Source organism: Desmodus rotundus, chromosome 12, assembly GCF_022682495.2.
Source record: "Desmodus rotundus isolate HL8 chromosome 12, HLdesRot8A.1, whole genome shotgun sequence".
NCBI lineage: Eukaryota > Metazoa > Chordata > Mammalia > Chiroptera > Phyllostomidae > Desmodus > Desmodus rotundus.
The window spans coordinates 97,840,446-97,858,923 of NC_071398.1; the positions used below are offsets into that span (position 1 = coordinate 97,840,446).

General features: G+C 36.9%; 1 long non-coding RNA gene across 1 annotated transcript in view; it reads left to right on the forward strand.

Annotated features, from left to right (window-relative positions):
• The window catches only part of LOC123478397 (uncharacterized), an 81,236-nt gene that overhangs the window by 41,825 nt on the left and 20,933 nt on the right, over positions 1-18,478 (forward strand). The window contains exons 2-3 of the long non-coding RNA XR_006653602.2: positions 5,486-5,888; positions 11,242-11,354. This is a non-coding gene — a long non-coding RNA (uncharacterized lncRNA). The remainder of the gene's footprint in view (positions 1-5,485; positions 5,889-11,241; positions 11,355-18,478) is intronic.

An 18,478-nucleotide genomic window follows, 5' to 3' on the forward strand; every position in this document is an offset into this window, starting at 1 on the left:
TTTTTCTTCATATATTTCTTATATTTTGTCCAGTTTTCTAGTTGTTTATGACAGGAAGGCAAGTCAGGTACCAGGTGTTCTGTCATGGTCAGAAAAATACTTTGTTCTTTATCTTTTAATAAAATTTTTATTTTTTTAAACTTTAAAAAAAATTATTGCATTTTTTTCCATTACCATTTAATCCCCTTATACCTCCCTTCACCCGCAATCACCACACTGTTGTACATGTCCATGAGTCCTTTTTCCTTTTTGGTCAATCCCTCCAACCTCTAACCTCACCACCTCCCCACTCTTAGCTGTCATACTGCTCTATCTATGAGTCTGTCTCTATTTTGCTTGTTAGTATTAACAAAATCTTTTAATAGTTCCTAAATTTTCTACAATGAGCATGTATTATGCAGAAAATATATGTAATATTATTGTATGAGTTTCCTATTGCTTCTGTAACAAGTTCCCACTAACCTAGTGGCTTTAAAGGCACTAATTCATTGTCTTACAGTTTTGCAGTTCAGAAGTTCAGCAGAGTCTGACTGGGCTAATATCAATGTGTTGACAGGCCTGCATTCCTTTTAAAAGCTCTAGGGGAGAATGTGTTTCTTTGCCCTTCCCAGCTTTTAGAAGTTGCCTGCATTCCTTGGCTCATGGCCACTTTCTCCATCTTCAAAGCCAGAAGCATAACATCTTCAAATCTATTTCTAACTCTGATTCTCCTTCCCACCCCTAAGCCCAAACCCGACCCAAAAAAGGACCTTGTGATTATATTGGAACCAACCGATAATCCAGGATAATCTCCCCATCTCAAGATTCTTAAATTTATTACCTCTGCATAGTCCCTTTTGCCATACAGGGTAACATATTCATAGGTTCCAAGGATTAGGATACAGACATCTTTGGGAGACCATTATCAGCTATTAGGATAATAAGTCATCATTCTTGGAATGTACTATAACAAAAGGTATTCTGTTGACATATCCCACATACATGCTGAACAACATTAGGGCACCTGGGTTTTAGTAATATATAGCAAATTGCTATTTATTTTCCTAAAGTCATGTGAAGACCCGCTGTTGATGTGATCATGAATGTTGCCTTATCTGCAAGGTAGATAACATATTTATGGACAATTGGGATTTGCCACATATGTCCCCCAATTTTTTGGTTCCTGGTTTCTGATTTTCTCTAGTGAACCCTTGATTTTTGTGACATCTCTGAGCACACCTGCCAGTACTAATTTCTAGAGCTGTTACCACTCCCTAATCACTATACTGAATTTTTTTTTCCTCAAAAGTTACCAAACCATTCTCCTTTTGATTTCCTAGATCAGTGTATGGTAGCACGTTTTTCTAAATTTAGGCTTAAAACCACAGTCACGCTTGCCTAATTTTTATCAGACCTTTAGTTTCTCTGTCTAATCAATTGTCAGATTTTATAGATTTTTTCAAGAAATTTCCCAAATTATCTCTTACAAATTTTGTTTCATTTTAATTCTCATGACCATCATTGTATTTGATTTTTGAACTATTACAAATGTATTATGAGTCTCTTTGATTATACTTTACTTCCAAACTAACTTCGCAAAATAAGTCTTCCTAAAGATTTTTTCTATGTAAATATTTTTAGATACTCCTCCGTATCCATAAAGTAAATTTCTGACTCTTTAACATAGTATAAAAACCCCACACTTCCATTTTAACAACTTATATCCTTCACGTCTGATCTCAAATTTAACCTCCTTTTATTTTGTTTTCCTTGACTATGCCAGCTTTCAGCAGTTTCTCATCAACATGAATGAATTTCTATAGCAGTCTTTTATAGAAATCTTTTAGTATTTTATCAAATTATGTTTTGATTTATCTTTATATAATTATATCATTTTATGTTCTACCCTCTTACTAAATTTTCCTACAAGGGAATCCATGTTTTGTTGGCAGGTCTTTGAAGCCTTTATAATATCTGATACCTGGTTAAGAAACATCTATTTGTGAGTAAAAAGAATGGGACTTAGGGCTACATTTTCAACAGGCTTTTTTTTTTTTTTTTTTTTTTTTTGAGTGGAAGAGGTTTTTAAAACACTCTTTAAATAGACACTTTTATTGTGTCCTGGTAACCATTCTATAGGGGTAAATTAGAGATCTTCATTTGAATAATTTATGTGATTTCCATAAAGCAGTTTAATTACTGATGGACAGAGCCAGGGTTCTTTATTCCTACTTATATGTTCTTTCTCTTCTATTTGATGACCTCTCAGAATCTGACTCAGTATTTCTCATTTTATTTAAAATTTTTAGGTTTCCACGCAACCTCCTTAGTAACCACACAGACTACGTTAATCATTTTTCTCTGAAACTGACCTCACTCTGTAGTTCTCTGTTGGCAGAATAATCTTCCTATAGCTCATGAATCAAATCAACTTTGTTTTTACAGCAGAACCTAAAAAACTCCTTACTTCCTTCACGACACTGCTTTGCATTCCCCATTCCTCAGTTTCGGTTCACTCTTTTGTACAAAATAAGAAACACAAAGTATACTTGGATTGTTTTAAAATTGTCCCAGATGTCTCCAGGGTTGACTCAATGTTAAACCTCATGGAAACCCTAGTTTGTTTGGCTGAACCCGGGATTGGGATTTAGGGAATTATGATAATTATGGCTCATCTTATGATCCAAGGCCAAGTATTTTATTTTTCTTTGCTCTCATTGCTCCATCAGCAAAAGGTAAAATTTATTCTGTGTAGCCAAAAGGTCGATTGCAAAGGATAGCAAAAGTTGCATGCTGTTTGTGAGCATTAGGCTACACAAAAGCTAAGTATAACCATCCCTACTGCTGCAGGGGACCAGAGTGTTCCGATATGGCTCCCAGGCGGCCCAGCAATGAATGCATTACCCAGCTCCATTTTTCAGACCGAATCATACAACACATTTTAAAATAATAAATCTGAGATATTTCAACATCTCAGTAATATGAACTGTGATGATGATGAAAATGGTAGGTAGTCATCATTTGTTGAGCCTTGAGAGTGTACGGGATTCTGGATCAAACTTTACAGAACTCCTGCGGGGTGTGTATTCTTAATTCCTTTTTGCAGAAAAGCAAAAATGATAGGCTCTGTCTGGATAACTGGCTTGCTTGAAATCACAGAACTAGTAAGGTGCGAATGTCACCACTCTGACCCCAGGCTTGAGCCCATAACACCAGCATGCATGTCCCTCCCAGCGACCAAGGCTCTGGGCACACTGAAGAGAGCAGGGAAGTGGGAGCTGCTCTTGTTCTTCGTGACAGTTTGACTCGCTTTATAGTCACTTCCTAGACTTGTTATGCTAAGGGTCTTTTAAGACAAAATAAGCTAGAAAATAACTTCAGGTTTCAGCTTACTTACAATTTTGTTTAAGAATATGATCCTATGCTCTCTTTGTTGATTTTACTTCCCTCCCTTCTTTTCTTCCTTCTTCCTTCCCCTCTACCCCCTTCTTTCCTTCTCTCTTCTTTCCTCCCTTCCTCCCTCCTTCCTTCCCTACAGCCCTCCTTCCTTTCTTTCTAAAATGTAATGGCTTTGAACTTCAAATCTAATACAAGGATGGTTGATTAAGTTGCTCTCTACTTTTAATACCTACCCGGTATGTCTCTATTACATTGTAGCCATATTTTTAAAAACATTCAGGGCAAACTTTTGGCTTTCTTGACATATCATCTTTGAGACAGTAATACCTTCTACTCTGGGCACAGGGTCACTAATATCAGAACTTCTCTCTAGGCAATTGTTCCCCATTTTCATTGGTATCAATACAGAGTTGAAGGCATTTTGGTAACATAACAGGGCAACTTTCCTCATCCCGTGGCTGTCATGGCTCACAGAATCAGCACACTGCACATAGTATAGACATCACCCAGAAGACACAGAGGTACTTATATATTCATCACATGTTCACTGGCCTCCTCCCGTGTTGGAATAGCAAGGCTCTGGGCCCTTATTAGATCCCACCAATGCATTAGTTCATTTCACAACTAAACACTGGGCACAAGAGTAAACCCACAGGTAAAAATCAATCCTGAATTTCGTGAAGCTGAGCCAGTGCATGCATTCTAGCTATGTTTAACAATCTGTGCACGCTTCTAGGGTTGGGTGGAGTTTGCCTATGGGCACAGGACTCTGCAGAATGGCAACAAAAACTAGCTTGAGATTTTGGGTTAATTATCATGCAAATATTTTTCGCATGCTGCTCTGTTATTAGTCTAGGTGTGTTCTCCTTGGATCACCTTGGTACCTGCATCTTCCCTTTGCCTTTTGTTTTCTTCAATAACTTCAGCACCCCCTCGCCAACTCCCTCCTCCCTGCCGTGCTTTAATATTCCAAAGAGCCCTGTCAGGCTTCACTTTGTAGATGAGGAAATTAAAACTCAAAGAAGTTAAATAACTTCCTCAAGGCCACACAGCTAGTCATGGTAGAGCCGGGATTTTGATTCATATATATCTGACTCCAAAAGTTGCATTAGCAACCACAATTTTATTCTTGCGCTCTGTAAAAAATTTCTTCCGTTCATTTACCACTAGGTACTTAATCATATGGGATTATGACTTCTCTGAGATAGTCTAGGACTCCTGGCACACTGTAAACTCTGGTCTGTAAAGACATGTGAATGATAAAAGCATATATTATTCCTGGTGCGATTTCCAGCTTAGGATGGTTCTGACCCATTATAGGACTTAATGTTTCTAATACTCTTCGGTTTCAAGAGGACAGTCATCCATTTTCATTGGGAAGTTCTTTGGTCTTCTGCTCAGCCCTTCCTACACCACGCTGCTCCACTCCTCCCACATCACCTGTCAGATGCCTTGTTGTGTAAATAACCCTGAAATCTGGGAATGACTGTATGTAATTATCACTCACTAAAGTGTCTAAGGAATTCCTTTTTGCGTATACGGGAGCTATCCAAACTGCCAGTGTCTCAGGGCCAGCGATGTAAACCTGCTCGTCAAAAATGGATGAGCAAACGTGCTGTCTTTTCTGATAGCTCTTCTGAGTTTACACATTTTTCTAATACTATCTGAGCTGAGGGTAGTGGGATTTCAAAGGGGCCCTGTGTACGCAGAATGAGTCCTGTTTGGAGAGACGTATGGGGTCAGAGCACACAAGAACATCTCATGGTTAGGACCTGTTGGTTGCCTTAGCAAAGTTCCTCAGTTTTTCCAGGCCCGAGTTTCCTAATTTATGAAATTGGGTATGTTATACTAGACAGTGACTGTATGTCAGAATTGTGAGAGCTATTCTTAAAAACACAGACTCTCAGTCTCCACTCAGATATTCTGGCTTAGAAGGACTGAGACTGGACTGGGAACCTCTGTATTTTAACCAGTTGCCCTGGTGATGCTATTGCCAACTGTCATTTAAGAGAGATTGTGTGGGAACCACACATAATATTCTACGCTTCGATGCTTCAGTGGACTTTTGGTGTGATTCTATTAAACCTATTTTTTTTTCCCCACTTAGGATTCCCGTTGCAAGGAGTGGAGGGCTAGCATCCCAGCTGCGGGCCTCTGTTCAAGGTTCTTGCTGCAGCCAGCAGTGTCCTTGGAGTCTAGTTCAAAGCTGGAGAGACCGAACCATGGAGCCGGGAGCCATTGGTGGAGGGGCTGGCCCAAAGGAAGTGAAGTGTTTCAGCCAGAATGTACTGACGCACGACCAGGAAACCACAAGACTGGTGAAAACCTTTCCAAGCTTGAGCTCTATGATCAAAAGAGGTGCAGGAAGCAGCGCTGCCAAGAGTCCTTTCTGCTGCTGGCTGGAGCCCTGAGCTTCTGAGGCTCTCTGAGTCAACTCCCCGAGCAGATGCTGTCGCCCAAGGAGCCATTACTCAAGCATTCTCTTGCTTTGCTCTGAGGTGGCCCCACAGGTGGGTGGAAATAAGTTGCCATCTCTTTTTTTTTTCTCATTTTTCTTTTTTGGGCAGAGATTACTATCAGGTTACGCACTCTGATTTTTCAGAAGCCATAGGTTACTGGCTTTTAACCCTTTGCCAGCAGGCTATTGTTTGATTCCCAGGGCCTGTACAAAAAATCAAGCCCTAAAATTCTTACCCGTACTTACATCACCCGATCAACAAATATCAACAGCCTGGACTTCAACAGGAATGAACTTCCTTTATTTTATTGCATCATGAGCATTACCCCTTCTCCCGAGATGCTCTTCCTTCTGTTCCTCATAAGAACAGATCAACCAGGAATTATATTCAGATCCCCGTCATGGATCGAGATCACGTTTGGATACAAGGTCAAAATCATTGTGTTCCTGTGAATTCTCTTTCCTTGGCCAGAGCAACTGACAGTTGCCATACAATAAATCACATCATCGTATAGCAGACGCAGAACCAGGTCCTGAGAGCTAAATGATGGAGAAATTGGACTGACTCTGGAGCACTTTAACTGATTGCCTAGTAATGGTGTCTTTTGCCTGGAAAAACAACAGAATCATTCTGAACTATTGATCCTGTCATGGGTTCAGGCTCCCATGTAAAGGAAAATAAAGCAAGTGTGATATATTTTTCATTTGGCCTTCTGCCTGCTTTCCTGCTTTTTGTCTTATATTGCATGCTTCCATTTTTATTTTTCAAACCCGGACTAGATGACCCAGCAATATTGCCCATGTGGCATAAAATCTACAGTCTCGATCTGCTTGTTACCCAAATCTCAGCATGTAGGAGGTGGCCAGTAGCTTTTGTGAGGCAATACCCTGAGTGTTAGCTTAGGTTTCAATCAGTTTAGGAAACATGAAAAGTCAGTGGGGAGAGGCCATACCCCCTCTGCAAAGATTTCAGAGGTCAAGGTTTGGGAGACTTGGCCTAAACTGAGCAGCAATGAGCAAGTGTTTTCTGAATGACTTTCCCTGGGATGTTTATGTAAAGTAGAGCCTTTGCAAACATATTGTCCCACAGTGCACTTTGAGACGTGCCTTTTTGGGGGAAGTGCTAACTTTGTACACTGCTGACACCAAACATTTGAAAATAAAACCTTTTTTTTTTCTCTCTCTCCAACACTTTTGGCTCAGCTTATCCTACCAAAACACACTTCAAAAGACTTCTTTATAGAAAGAATGTTTCAAAAATATAATATTCCATCTGTTATTTCAATAATACATGCTCTGGGACTCTCTTTATGAACCATTTTCCTTTCTTTGCTCCCATTTGGATGTATAAATATTTGATTCAAGAGCCCTGAGGAATAGTCCGCCAATCGGGTCCCTGAATTGCGAACATTCCCAACCCTATAATTTTGTCTGTAGCAGGCACCTCCTGCTGTGGAACTAACTGCTAAGGGATTGTAGCAATGTAGCCCTCGGACTGCTCCATCTCAAGGCTGCTCTGAAGTGGAGAGAAGGAAGCAGTTTTAATTTTGATAAAATAAACTTTATTTTGTAACTTTATTATTTGTTTTTCTTTCTCCTTTCAACACTTCATAATAGACGTGTCTGGTAATTTGAAGTCAGCCTCCCTGGTTGAGGTGCCTTAGGCCACCCCCAATTCTTGTAGGTTTTTAAAGGGGTAGCCACACAGTGTTTGGTCCTGTCATTCCAAAGTGCAGACCCTGCACATGAACTGATCCAAGCCCCATCCTGACTCTTATTAAACACTCGATCGGGTGGAGCTTTCCAGGGGGTGGCAACAGGAGGTGCGTGAGCACTGTCATGCCCCCCAAATGTGTTGGAAATGTCACACTATGTTCAAAATTCTGAGTACTTCTCTAGTTATTCGTCTTTGCTCACCAGGTCTCTACTCCAGCAATTATTGGAGCATTTAAGATTGTAACATGAATTTCATGGGAACCCCCTCTTTGATATAATAAACTCAAACATGTTGCCAGGAATAAAAGGTCTTTATGGATGAAATTTAATATATTTTGAATCATGCTCAAAGAGATCTTTTGCTGTGTGTGAAGAATAAAATAAAAATTTCCTTTATAAAATTTTATAGCTGGATGGGTAGGGAAAAGTATTTTCCAGTATAAAAATATTTTCCTATCTCTTCTTAAATTAAAAAAAATACAAAGTTTTAGATTTGCACATAGAATTAAGTCTAATTATGAGCATGTAATAGCCAGATCTTTCTAGAGACAATAGGGTAAAAATGTGGCAGAGCTTTAAAAATGTCTATAACTTTGACCAAGAGATTATGTTTTTAGACGTTTACTCAGGAAATCATGACACAAAAGTATATATCCATAGATGTTCATCATCGCATCACTTAAAAGAGTGAGGTGTGGGAAGAAAGCCCATTAGCAGTCTGAATAAGAATTCACATATGTTTAGTGTTGCTTTTAAAATATTTTTTTCCTTAAGTATATTTCTAAGTATTAATTTGAATCTTGTCATTCCTTACTGTTAATGAGTTAATATTATTAAAACTGCTCAATTCAATCTAGATAAGATAGATATTAAAACAATAAACTATAGAGGAGTGTTAACTTTCACTTCCAGCTGTGATAGATTAGATTCTATCTGACTAACACTCCAACTATAACTTAAAACTCTAAATTTTAAGAAATTTGATGGCATTGGAGAGGTGTAAGGCACCAATAACTTCAAAATAATAGAACAAAGATATGAGCCGGGCATTTGGAGCTGCCTTTCCCATGAGGTATTTCCAAATTTAAAATTATGGTTAATAGTTTCAAGAAAACATAGGACCAGGTGAAAAGTATCAGCATAGAACTGGAATCTGTAAAAATAAATGAATTGGAATTTTAAAATAAAAACTCTGATAACTAATTTCTAAAAATCAGTGGATAGGTTTAAGAGCAGATTAGACATAGCCAAGATATAATTAGTGATTTGAAAGATAAGACAGTAAAAAGTATCCAGAATAAAATAGAGACAAAGGAGAGTACAGAGGATATCGGACATAGGACATATAAAGAATTAGGGGACACATGGACAAAGCCAAAGTGGGGTGGGATCAAGGGTGGGAAGTGGGGATGGCTGAGGTGGGGGGAGTAGTGGGGTATGGGGAGAAAGGAGACAACTGTACTTGAATGATAATAAAAAAAGTTAAAAAAAATAAAATTAGACCAAAAAAAATAATAACAAATCTGTAAGTGTGGTCCTAGAAGAAGAAAGAGAGAATGAGACAGAAGCAGTATTTGAATAGATAATGCTGATAATTTTTTAAAACTACTGAAAAACATTCAGCCATAAATTCAAGAAGTATTATGGATATGAAGTAGGAAAATATAAAGAAAATGACACCATGGAAAAATCATAATAAAGCCATTGAAAACCAAAGAGAAGGAGAAAAATCTTCATGCTGCAAGAAAAAAATGGACTTTGATTTCAAAGAAACTGTAAGAAAGCAACTAACTTCACAATCAAAATGATGGAAGCTGGAAAATAATGGAAATCATATTCAAATAGCTGAAAGAAAAGAGTTTCCTACCTTAAATTCTGTACCTGGTAAAATTCTTTCAAAGTTCAGGTAAAATAAAGACATTTAAATACCAAGATTCTTCATCAGCAGCAGAACTTCACTAACAGTAATTTTAATGGGAGTTCTTCATGCAGAAGAGAAATGATCCTAGATGGAAGCATGGGAATGCAGGAAGAAATACCATAGAACTATTCAAGCCAAAACTGAAAACGAAAGCCAAATGTCCATCAATAACAGAATGGATAAATAAATTATGTTCTATGTATGTGAGAAGTACTAAGTAGCAACGACACTAATCAAACCACAGTTACATGAATCAACATGGGTGAATCTCAACATTATGTTGAGTGAAAGAAGCAAGACACAAAGAGTATATATTGGACAGGGATATACATTTCCAAAAAAGGCCAAAATACATATGATGTGAGAACTCAGAGCGTTGTTCCCCATGGCAGGGAGTATGGTAACTGGAAAGAAGCACAAGACATTTTTACGGGTTGCGATGCTTTCTTGTTTTGGATCTGGTTCCCCACTAGGAGCGTGTTTACTTTGAGAATATTGATAAAGTTGTACATGATGATTTATGTATATTTCAATAAAAGGAGGGAGAATATACTCCTGAGGGAGTTTTATTCACATAATGAGAAAAATACATGTTTTTGTTTTTTTTTTTCCAGTGAAGGAATGAGAAAAGAGTACAGAAATAGCTCATTTGAGATTTGCTTCCTTAAAAGGGATTTTGAATAATTTAGAGAACACTCCATGGAATTTTGGGATTTAAGAAAAAAATCAATGCCTAAGGATAATAACCCCTTTCAATCTTTCTATAATTAGTATTCAGTCATGACTTCTGCTTCTTGAGGCTGTTAGGTATGACTACTTTTCTTAAATGAGACATTTCTTTCATTAATCTTGACTAATGAATAAAAATGTGGCCATTTATATGTGGCCTATTGTAGACTGTGATTTAGAGTGCCAGAGAGGCCCAGGGATGGATCATAATTTGATAAATGGGGTAGTTATTTAACACTACATCTGCCTCCTGATGCACAGACCCAGAGGGAAAAGATGCAGGTGGTGGGTAGACTTTTAAACTTTCTTAGAAACTAACAAAGTTGAAAACTCTAAATAGAAATCTTGGAAAGCTCTGGGTTACTGTGAGAATAAAGAGGGTCAGGGAGATAAGCCTAAAAGGGGACCCCAAAGCAGGAAGGCAGAAGCTCAAAGTAATCTGTTCTTAGGAAACCCATTGAGATAAGAGTCCGTAACAATTCATTTTCTCTTTTTTCTTTTTTTTGCTTTGAACATGTGTTTAACAGTGAGGAAACTATCTCAGCTGACAGAGTTTGCTTACAGCATGCTTAAAGATGGAATGCTTTAGTTCGAGCTGGAGGTTCCTATCCAAGAAGCCAAGTAACAGCCAGTGGACGGGCTGTACAGTATAGCTAGGGTGCTTCTCCAAAGCAGAAAATGAGCCTCCGACGGAATGCAAAACAGAACTTCTTCATTGTGTCTCCAGTGACATTTGTATATGCCTAGAAACTAACATGGTCAAATGCTTATTTTTTCAGATACAAAATTACAGTGCTGCACCATAAATGTTTTAATGTTCTCAACAAGGGTCTTCAATCAGTTTGGCATGGTTTTTTAATCTTTGCAAAAATAAATTTTATGAACAGAACTATCTTAATATGTTTGAAGCAATTTATACTTTCTCCAGAATTTTGGCTATCTTTTAATGTGATGCTGACAAAAACATTTATTTTTTTTCAGAGAATGAGAACAAAGAAGTAAGACCGCTTTTCATTTCCCTTCACATTTTCTCTAGCAGACATGACATTGGCGTGACAGTTCGAGAGGAATGAAGCCCCCATGATACTTGTTCCCATAATGCTCTTCCTGGGACCTGCGTGTTGGTTCTATAGAACTTTCGGCAGCTTCAAGGTAAGGAAATATATTTCTTCCTGGAGCCATCCTGATAACCACTGTGGTCAGGAATCACTAATAGAATCACCTCTTCTTCCTTAATAGACTTGCATTCTAGAGGTTCCCAGACAACCTAGAGACTCACTTAGCTCACAGAATCTTGGGATGGATATTTGCTAGCCATCAAAATAGAAATGAACATCTAGAAGTGAACAATACAATGTCCCCAGCCTAGCTCAAAAGAGGGCATTTTGATAAAGACATTTTGGTAAACAAACTCCACACTCATACTAGCCTGTGAAAGATACTATTTTTGTTGGAACAATAAGCTTTCTGTTTCTCCTCTCCTGTAACAAACCTTGTCCCCTCGCCACAGGGTGAACAGGTGGTTAGTCCAGGTCTACATCTCATTGGTTGCAGTGATTGGATGAAGGGAAGGTGCATGATCTAAGAAACGTCAGTCTTAGTCCTTCCCTAGGCCTAGTCTGTTCTCTGAGGTTTCCAGGACTGGAGGGTGTGTACCTGGGGTTGCTAGCAGATGCGTGGAGAGAATGCACTTGGTGAATGAAGCCAAGCAGAGGCAACTGTCAGACAGGAGAATCTGTGGCTTTGATTTCTGGTTATAGACCCTGAGGCATTTGGCCAGTTCTCTGACTTGCTCAAGTTTGCTCCAGAGCTTTGTGAATGAAGGAATTCTCCTATTACACAAGCCAGTTAGAGTTGATTTCTGTCACTAGCAACCCCCAAATTCTTAATGAGCAGAAGGACATCATCAAGAGTAATATGAGGGCCAAGAACTGCCAATGGCCCCCAGTTTGGAGCTCTTTGTTTTCAGCATCCTATTCAAAGATGCTCTCTTATTTGTATGGGTCCTTGCCAATTGGACATGAAATATACTTGCTATAGATATTGTGATAATTTCCAAATAGTCCTAGCTCTCCATATGGCTTCTCTCAAAGGGCAGTGTTTCTCAAATTTCAACATGATTTCAGGAGCTAAAGATCAGATTTTTTTTATACCAAATGCAACGATATCTACATCATGACCTTGATTGGCACAAAGAATATAATAACATCTGCTGTATTCAAGGCAGAAGTTTAATGAATTTAAAAATGACCTTAGACCTCAAGTTACTTAAAACCAGATGTTTCTTTATTTATAAAAAACAATATCATATACTGCATGTATGATTAATTAAAGAAACAATGGCTAATATAAACTGAGTAATTTGGGAATTAAGAAAAACTTACTGTGGACTAGGAAAACTGAAGAGATGGAATTTGAGCAGAGTCCTGCAGGACAGCTAGTTTCAGCATGTACAGAAAGCAGGGATTTTCAGAGAAAAGAAATGGCAGGGACAGAGAGAACAGGAAGAATTAGATCTGTGTGCCAGCACCGGAAGCTTGATGAAGAGGAGGACGTTCATCCCTTACCATCTACCATTTTCCCATCTGTGTCTTTACTGACCCTCCTTCCCAGCTACAATTTCTTGCTGAATTTTGATCTGAGGGTGAGAAGAGGGAGCTAACCACCCCATCTGGAGCTCTCCTTGACACATGGTCCCTAAAAGCCTTTTGTATGCTCCTATTCTCTATGCATCCATGGGCTTCCCTTCTGATCATTCATCAAAGTAAGGGGCCATCTGCTCTGTGCTCCATGAATGAAACGAAGGCATGTGTTCTGTGGCTTCCTTCCAGCTTCCCCTTCTTTACATCTGCTGTGCCTCTTTGAACAACCCATGGGGCATAACTGATGTTTCACCTTACTGCAAGGTGCATGACCCTTTGCTTTCAACCCTATTTTACTTTGAAAACTACCTGCACCCCCTGCTGTTCAGGTGTTATTGCAGAAACCCTTACCGTCCACCGAGCCACTGGTTGTTTAGATTTCTTTGGCAGTCACCCATTTTACCAAGGAAAGGTATTAAAACTTTTCACTAAAGGAAATTTAACATTTCGACCAATTCTTCTATTACAGGAAGAATAACAACTTTCAATTCATATATCCCAGCCCCTTTGAAGTACATTATTGACATTTGCTAACCAATCTCCTCTATATTCTTGGGCTCCTCACCTCACAGGAGAGGGTTTGAAGCTAGAAAAACTTTGAAACTACTGTATGACACGAATGAAAATGTACCTGGGAATGAGGAGTCAGAACTAAAAAGAATATTGCAAAGGTCTTTCAAAAACTGTGTATGTGTGCCTGAATATGTAATTGGCACATGCTCATTTCTCCAAAACCAGAGAAAGACATGTCCATGACTAGTAGGAAGAAATTTTTTAATTTTATATTTGTACAGGGAAAAAAATCACTTTTCCAATTTTTTTGTGTGTCCTAGATAAGTAAAATTGGGCAAGTATTTAACATCCTGACCCTCACTTTGCTAATCTGCTAATTGATGATAATAAATAGCTATATGAAAGAATTTTTGTAATTTATTAATTTTTTAGAGAGAGGGGAAATGAGGAAGAAAGAAAGGGAGAGAAACATCAATGTGTGGTTGCCTCTCAAGTGCCCCCCACTGGGGACCTGGCCTGCAATCCAGACATGTTCCCTGACTGGGAATCGAACCAGCAATTCTTTGGTTCACAGTCCAGCACTCAGTCCACTGAGCTACACCAGCCAGGGCAAGAATTTTTATTAAAGACTAAATATTATGTAGTAGGCACTCAAATAATCATCACAGGGTTTGGAATATAGTAGAGACTCAACAATTATCCCTTCTTTGAAAAAATAAATGAGTGAGTGAAAATAATATGTAGAAAGCATCTTTCTCGTCTTCCAGGCACATAGTTGGTATAATTTGGTGACTCTTATGCTCCTAGAAAGTTATATTCCCACCATAATTTTTATAGTGATTGATTTATATTCATTGTTTAGCCTGATATGAAAATAATGAAACATAAAAGCTAAATGATAGAAATAGTCTTAACAGCTAAGGAGTACTGGTAACATTCCTCAGGCCTTTGTGAGCTAGGGTCATTCTTTTCTAGAATTTCAAAGAAAAAGTAATTCTCTGAGAGAAATTAGGAAATGACACAAAGGTTTAATTAAGGATCAATTGAGACAGGGAAAAGTGCAGGTAACAGAATTGAAAGAATTAGGTGATAGTGTTAATAGTTTTACTCTGATATAATTGACAATCAATCAATTGCATGTATTTAAAGTGTAAAATTTGATGGGTTTTGACATTAATCAACCTTATCAATCAGCCACAAAAATGTCCACTCACCCTTGGAAGTCCTTCCTCCTCCCTTTTTCCCCTTCCCCCAGTGGTTTTTTTTCCCTATTACTATAGATTGGTTTGGATTTTTTTAAGTTTTAAACAATGGAATTATACAACACATGCTCTTCTTATTATCTGGCTTCTTTCACTCAGCATAGTCATTCTGAGATTCATTTTTCATTCTTGCATTTATCAGTAATTCATTCCTTTATATTTCTGAGCAGTATTCCATTGTCTGGCTATAACGTACGTTGTTTGTCCATTTGCCTGTCGATGGGCATTTGGGTTGTTTCCTAGTTTTGATTATTACAAATAAAACTTCTATGCATATTTGCGGACAAGTCTCTCTGTCTATTCAGGGTGGGGCAAAAGTAGGTTTACAGTTGTTCCTATGGGAAATATACAACAAATAATAATACAAGAATAATCTCTGTGTTTCACATACTCCCAACTGTAAACCTACCTTTTGCCCTATTCTATACACTTTAATTTCTACCTAGGAATGGAGTGGCTGAATAATGGTAGATGTGTGTTTAACTTTTTAACACATGGCCAAACTGTCTACTAAAATGTTCCCAAATTTTGCATATCCACCAGCAATTCCAGTTCCTCCACGTCTTCACCTATCCTTGGCATGGTCATTTGTTCAGTTTTAGTCATTCTAAAATGTGTAGTGATATGGTGTTCATTTGCATTTCCCTGATAACTAAGGATGTTGATCTTTTCATATGCTTATTTGCCGTATATATGTGCATATATGTATATACATGCATATATGTATATATGTGCACATATGTATATATGTATATACATGTATACATGTATATTAGTGAAGTGTTTGAATCTTTTGCTAATTTTTTATTGAGTTGTTTGTTTTCTTATTATTGAGTTTTAAGTGTACTTTACAGATTCTGGATACAAGTTCTTTCTGAGATTTATGATTTGCAAATATTTTCTCCTAGGCCATGGCTTGTCCTTTTAAGTTCTTAATAGTGTCCTTCAAAGAGCAGAACTATTTCATTCTAATGAAGTATAATTTATCAATTTTTTTGTTTGTTTGATGGATTATGCTTTTGATGTCCTATCTCAGAAATTTTTTTCTTCAGAGTTCTATGGTTTTAGGATTTACATTTAGATCTATGATTCTTTTTGAGTTTGTACATATGGTAAAAGCTGTGGACCACATGCATGCTTTGTGTTTGGGTATCCGATTGTTCTGCACCAATTGTTGAATAGTACCTTTTCTCCCCAGATCTGCCTTGGCATCTTTGTAGAAAATCAGTTGTCTATATATGCATGGGTCTATTTCTGGACTCCATTCTTTTCCATTAATCTGTGTTTCTATCTTATGCCAATCATGACCACATTGTCATGATTAATTAGCTATAAAATGTTTTTGGTTTAAAGACTATTCTTATCTTCTAAAGATATATTGATTATTTTATGTTCTTTGCAATTCCATATGAATTTTACAATTAACTTGCTAGTTTCCTTAAGAGAAGTCTGATAGGATTCTGAATCAGTTGAATCTATAGACCAATTTGGGGGGAATTTACTCTTACCTATATTGAATATCTCTACCCACAAACACACCAAATCTGTTCATTCATTTGGATCATGTTTCATTTCTCTCAGCAGTGTTTTATAGTTTTTAGTATATAGGTTTTGTAAATCTTTTATCAGTTTTATTTCTAAGGAATTTATATTTTCTTATGCTATTATGAGATATATTTTTTAAAATATTAATTTCTAATTGTTTCTAGTACATAAAAATAGAATTTTTTTTATTGATCTTGTATGTATGAGTGGAATGGCTGAACAATGGTAGGTATATGTTTAACTTTTTAACAAGCTGCCAAACTGCCTACTAAAATATTTCCAAATTTTGCATATCCACCAGCAATTCCAGTTCCTCTAATTTGGCTACCATTTGTTTATGTTTCTTACCATGTTTTACTGGCTAGAACCTCCAATATAATGATGAATAGGAGTGGTAGAACAAGAATTTTTTTTCATAAACATCGGAGTAAAACACTTAGTCTTTTACCACTAAGGATGATGTTAGGCACAGTTCTTTCATAGAGGCCCTTCATCAAGTTGAGGGATTTCCCTTCTATTACTAGTTTACTGAGAGTTTTGATCAGGAATAGGTATGGATTTTGTCAAATGCTTTTCCTGCATCTATTGAGATGATCATATGTTTTTTTAAAATAGTTTAATATGGTGAATTACACTAATTGATTTTATATGTTAAACCATTTTGCATTCATGGAACAAGCTCTGCTTCTTAATGATATTTTATTTTGTGTGTGTGTGTGTGTGGTGTTTCATTTGCTTGGATAAAACCTCTTTAGAATTTTTGCATCTTTGCTCATATATAATTGGTCTTTTTCTGGTTTGGTATTTGAGTAACACTGGCACCAAATAATAATTTGGGAAGTATTCTCTCCTCTTCAGTTTTCTGAAAGAGCTTGTGCAGAATTGGTATCATTTCTTCCTTTAATGCTTGGTAGAATTCACCAGATGAACAACTTAAATGAAGTAGACCAATTCCTTGAAAGACAGAAACTACCAAAGGTTGCTCAAGAAGAAATAGATAATCTGAATAGCCCCAAATCTAATAAAGATATTGAATTCATAGTTTAAAATATTTCCATAAAGATTGTGATTGGAATTTGTGGGTGTAGTTTTCTTTATATATCTTGTGCTTGGAATTGAGTTTCTTGGATCTTTGGGTTTATAGTTTTCATCAAAATTTTAAAATGGCCATTATTTCTTCAAGTACGTTTTCTGTCTCCTGAACATCTCTTTAGGCTGATTGAAAGTGTCCCACAACCCACTGATGCTTTTTATTTATTTTTTATGTCCTGTTTTCTAACTGTGCTTTATCTTGGGTAGTTTCTATTGCTTTATTTTCAAGTTCACTTATCTTTCTTTCTGCAAGATCCTCTCTGCTCTTAATCCCATGCACTTTTTTTCATCTCAGACTTTTTTGTTCTGATCACAAGAAGTTTGATTCATTTTTAAAAATTTCTTTTATGTTTCTACATAACTTTTGAACATATGGGATACAGTTACAATAACCATTTTTATATCCTTGTCTGCTAATTCAAACATCTGTGTCAGTTCTGTGTCAATGTCATTAGATTGCTTTCTCTCCTCATTATAGATTGTATTTTCCTGCTTCTTTACATGCAGGGTAATTTTTGATTGGGGCCAGGCATCTTGAATTTTATGTTAAGGGGTACTGGATATTTTTGTATTCCTGTAAATATTCCTGAGCTTTCTTCTGGAATATAGTTAAATGACTTAAAAACAGTTTAGCCTTTTTTTTTTCTTTTCTTACAGTTGGTTTGTCTGAATCAAAATTCAAACAAGGTTCACACATTTTTAGTGGCCATGTCTCCTATAGCTCTTTGAAACTTTGGGTTCCTTCTGATTCTCTTTCTTATTTTTCTTGCCATTTATTTCTTGTAGAAACTTGGTGATTTGTTCTGTAGAATTGCCCATAAACTGTGTTTTGTTCAAAAAATGTATAAAGTAGTCAAACCTTTAGAAGAAAAAGTCTAGCAGAACATTTTAAGAAACTAGCTGACTTAGGACCACAGTATTTTTCCCCTAGTCTTTATCAAAACTAAGAACTCACTTTTGTCCAGAGCAGATGGTTTATCTATTTCAATGATCATCAAAATTGGTGCTTACTTATAAGACTTAAATGGTTAACATTGTTTATAGATCCAAAATTTAGGACTGTATCCAGGAAAAGGCATTGAGTATGAAAATAATATACTCTTTATGGATATGTATATGCACAGGCATATATACCTATATTTATATGTCATATGTATACATCTAGATGCATTTATAAACATGTTTAAATATGTGAATTAAAGTCTTGTTTTTATTTTTTAAT